Raw genomic sequence first — 5,343 nt, forward strand, 5'->3', positions numbered from 1 at the left:
ATATCTTGGCACTTAAATGGTTCCCAGGACTGAATTTGAGAAGGTATGTGATGTTAATAAATCACAATGCACAAAGGAATGTAATACGTTTGATCTGCAAATCTGGCCTCTTGAATACCACAAAGATTACTGGATGGCTTTAGCTTGCTATTGTTTGCAAAAGTGTGCTGGGAAGATTCTTCCAAGCAGTAATTTACATACAGGTGCTAAAGAGGCCAGAGCTGTTGTACTGACTGCGGTCTCAGGTACTCTGCTTTATGTAGTACCTGAATAGAGCTGCCCAGATGGGATTGCTTCTTCAGATTAACTTTACAATTCCTTTCTCAGGAAGAGACTCGGCCTTTGTAAATAAGCATTGTCCTGTCAAGATCTTGCAAAAGCCGCCATTCCTATATGGTTCAGCTGGCCAGGGACAGCTGAAGGGATCGGATGCTATTCATTGCTTTAAATCACTGCCGTCAATGTCTCCTTAACTCTTTGAGGGGTCAGCCATCCTGTTAACTATGATTTTCTGATGCCTTTGTTCATTTTCAAGGAATTGAACATCTTCCCTCTGTGACTCAGGGTGTACCACTCTGGTCTCTTGAGTCAGAGGCCTGTTGGCTCAAGTACCATTCCAGAAACATGAGCAAATTATCTAAGCTGTCACAGCAGTGCAGTACTGTAGGAGTGTTGCACTGTCAGAAGTACCTACTACTGTTACAAACAAGATGTTAAACCAAGACCCTGTTGGCGGACTCAGGTGGAGGTAAAAGCCTTGCCAACAGTGCAATATTCCCTCAATATTGCACTCTAGTGCCAGTTTTGATTTGCAAATTCAAGTCTTAGAATGGAACTTGACCCCACTGCCTTCTGACTTAGATGAGAATACTACCATCTGGATGACAGCAAATGCTGGCAATGATAAATTGGGAGTGGTACCAACAACAAACACCTTACTTTTATATAACTCCGTCAATATAAGAAAATACCCTAAGCCACCTCTTAGGAGTGTAATCTGAAATGCTTTGACACCATACCAAGAAAAAACTATTAAGGGTGACGAAGGGGTCCACATAGAAATAGAGCAAAATTGATTGTTCATTTTGGTAAATGCATAGTTCCTTATAATCCCAGGACATAGAAGGCAGCCATTCAGTCATTGTGCCTGAGTAGGTTCTCTAGAAGGCAAAGCCCCCACCTTTTCTCCATACCACTGCAAATCTTTTCTCTTCAAACATTTACCCAATTCTCTATTGAAAGACATAATTGAATCTATGTCTATCACACTGTCAAGCAGCACATTCCAATTCCTAACCTCTAGTTGTGCGAAAGAAAAATCAGTTTGCCATTGTTCATGAAATAACTGCTTAGAGACTGGTATCCCAACACAAAGTCACCCTTTATTTATACGTGCACAGTACAATAGGCTCTGACAAGCCATCTCAGAGTCCGTCCCTTGAATGAGGAGACTCTCTGAATCCCCTGTTTATACCTATCAGCTGAGGCTCCCTGATTGGCCCAGTGTAATAACCCCAATCAAGGATATCATTGTCAATGAAATTCACATGGTCCACATTCCAATCACTACAGGTCGTTTTACAATTCTCCTCAAATCACTTTCCTCTGTTTCTCTGCCCTTCCATCGATGAGAACAGTTTCTCCCCACCCATTATATCCTGACTCTTCACGGTTTGAACACTTTTATCAATATCTTCTCAACCTGCTTTACTCTAAGGAGAACAGCCCCATTTATCCATGTAACTAAAGTCCACCATCTCTGCATTTTCTCAGATTTCTTCTTTTCTGTTGTACCTAGTGGCAGATGAGGTAGATGAACTTCATACTTACATCTATAGTTAGATTTTGCTGGAATATGTCACTATCCTATGCCAGAAACTAGAGCCTGAACGGTGCCAATCTGCATTAAGCATGACCAACCAGAAGTCTGTCTCACTCTTACTAAGTATGCATATTGGAAGGATTTGTGGTTCACCAAACAACTTGTTTGGCCACGTTATGTGTCCATCAAACCCCGGAGTACGATGTGAACCTAGTGCTGCTGTTCAGAAGCAGGAATATTAGCCACTGAAACACAAGGCCTCCTTACAATGGTTTCACATTTTCCTAAAGTCAAGAATTGGATACCATGTGTCAGTTGAGACCATATCAATAGCTTATAAATGTTCACCATAACTTCCTTGTCTCCGTTACAAAATCCAGAATTCCAATGTGAGAAAAGGGAGGGAGGTGGAGAGAGAGAGAGAGAGATGAAAGAAAGAAAGGAAGGATGAAAGACAGAAAGGAAGGACAAAGGAAAAAGAAAGAAAGACATTGCATTTATGTAGCATCTTTCATCACTTTAGGAGGTCTCAAAGTGTTTCACAGCTATCAAAGCTTTTTGGAAGTACAGTCACTGTTGTTATGTAAGAAATATGGTAGCCAATTTGTAGACAGCAAGCTCCCACAAACAGCAACTAATAATGAGGATATAATCTATTGCAGTGATGTGAAAACATTACCACTAAGTCAACTCTTTCTTCGTTGCCACAAAATATCTGGGATCTTAATTAGATCAGTTCAGGCTCTAATTGAGCTGGAAACAGGCATAGGGCCAACTAGTCCTAATGGAGGATTGTTAGAAGAGAGTTGTATGACAGAGATACCTCTTCTTTTTGGTGTTCCCGACATCCTGTTTAGAGAAATGTTTGGCTTCATATCTGAAATTGGATAATCTCCATTCATAGGGATCATAGTTACTAAAGCACAACTTGTCACATCACATGACAGCTCCACAATATCCTTCAATGGATCACACTTTTTGTATTTTTCTTTCCGTAGCCAAAGCTGACTGACTGTTTTCTGTTCTCTTTCCCTAAAGTTACTTCCTGAAGGTTGCACATGATCCCTGCAAGCCTCTTGCAATTGACCATTTATATTCATGTATCAGTAATTGTTGGATTGGAATGATTCAAGGATGGTTCAGATTAGTGGATAGATTGATAAAGCTGGAATTGTTCTCCTTAGAACAGAGAAGGGTGACAGGAGATTTGATGGAGGTGTTCAAATCATGATGGGTCTAGATGTAGAAGATGGAGAAATGGTATCCGTTGATGAAACTGTGGAAGCAATGATAAGGTGATTTGCAAAAGCACCAAAGGCAACATGAGGAAACATTTCTTCACACCAAGTGTTTATGATTTGGAATGCACAGCTTGAAATTCTGGTGCAGGCAAATTCAATCGTGGGCTTTCTAAAGCATCAGATCATTACTTGAAAGGAAAACAGTTGTAAAGCTAAAGGAAAGCATTGGATATGAGAGTGAGCACAGATGGGTAAATAGCTCTTGAAAACAGCCACATGGATTTGACTGTGTGAATAGCCTCTTCTGTGCTGTGATTCTGGTTAATTAGCGAGATCGTGGTTAGAGTTGACTCCTATCTTCACTTGATATGTGCAACACTTCCAGCAGGTGTCACTGTTGAGTGTTCAGCAGCTGGATGCCTGTCTCAGGAATGTTCAGCCTGTGGTGATCTACCTGGCCAGGCTCAACCTATTCAAATGTAATGTATCTGTTTAACACAAGTATAACGGCTAGAGGGAAATTCTGACACATTGTTTCTATCCAATACAATACTTGAACAGCCATTGTAACATACCTTGAGAGCAGCAAAAACTGTTCAGTCAGAATTCAGCGACCGTTTCATTGATGTCCATGAGCGGTATTTCCTGATTTCTGATTCTATTTAAGTTAAGGAAATAAAAATCGTCAGAGATGTGAAACAGACTGTCAATTCACTACCGCCTATTCTAGATGATCGCGCAAGCTCAGAATTACTCCCACTGAGTCTAGATATTAATCTGTCCACAAATTTCCTGTAAATGAGTTCACGAGGGACTGGATTTCAAAAGTTACCCTGCATTTGTTCCTGGACGGGAACCTACAAAATCTGATAGTCCTAATTTCTCATGAGTAATTGTTTCTGAAATGGTGAAAAATAGAAGGCAGGTACTAATGAGGCCAGACCGTCAAATTTGGGACAGTCCCTGTACAAAGGGACTTTCCTCATCTTTGTACAACCATCGATGCTGTACATTTGTACAACTGTGTACCTTACATCTATCAACCTCTAGGTGGCAAAGTTTGCCTGTAAATCACTGGGAAAGCAGTGGAAAATGAGGACTATGTGCATTTATCATTCCCCTTTTTCCCCCGCATCCCCTAACATCAAAGATCAACACAAGTCACAAGTCATCTCTGGATTGACATTGAAGGTCAATAAGGTTTATCTCCCAGGGAAGATTTTCTGTCTGGTTCAGTTTCCATATGATTATGTAATACACTCATATACCTCTGTGAATATTCTTAATATAGCTGTTAACCTGTGTAAGATTTTGCAGGAAGTACTTTAGTACTTTCATTCAATTGGCAGCGATCACAAAATACACCCATTGTTTTGAAGATTACTGCTACATAAACTACTTAAAAATGCTTACCAAATATTTTCAGCGTTTTTAAACATTCAACTCAAATTATATCACTAAAATCGCACATTTGCCAAAACTTATTCTTAATAAACCATCTCAGCTAATATGCCATTAAAACAAAGAGGCTGCAGAGATATAGGCAGGTTAAACATTGGGGAACATTACAGCAGATGTATTATAATGTAGAGAAGTGTAAAGTAATTCGTTTCCATCATTATATTAGAAAAACAGAATATTTTTAAAAACTTGAGACTTACAAGTGTTGATGTTCAAAGAGATTTGAGCATGCATGTGAAGGAATACAGAAAGTTAGCATGGGTGTATAGCAAGTAATTAGGAAAGCATAGTGAAATTTCTTTGCAAGTAAATTGAAGAACGGGAATGAAGACATTTTGTTACAATGGTACAGAGTTGGTGAGACCAGATCTTAAGTGTAGTGTTCTGATTTCCAAATTTAAGAAAGCATATACTCAGGCATTGCATGAAGATCCATTAATTAATCCCTGGGATGAAGGGCTTATCCTGTGATTAGAAGCTGCACAAATTTGGTCCATATTCTCTGATGTTTAGTACAACAAATGGCAATCTCATTGAAACATTCAAGATTCCGAAGGGGCTTGATAGGAGAGATGCTGACTGATTGTTTCCATGAGTCAGGGAATCTAAAAAATAGGGCTCTACGCTCAGCATCAGGAGGTGATCATTTAGGACCAACATGAGGAAAAATTACTTCACTCAAAGGCTTCTGAATGTTTTGAATTTTCTGCCCCAGAAGCTTATAGAATCTCCATTGTTGAATACATTTAAGGCGGTGATAGACAAGATTTTAGTCTCTCGGAGAATTGAGAGATATTGGAAATGAGCAGGAAAGTGGAG

Source organism: Rhincodon typus, chromosome 25 (genome assembly GCF_021869965.1).
Source record: "Rhincodon typus isolate 14 chromosome 25, sRhiTyp1.1, whole genome shotgun sequence".
Taxonomy (NCBI): Eukaryota; Metazoa; Chordata; class Chondrichthyes; order Orectolobiformes; family Rhincodontidae; genus Rhincodon; species Rhincodon typus.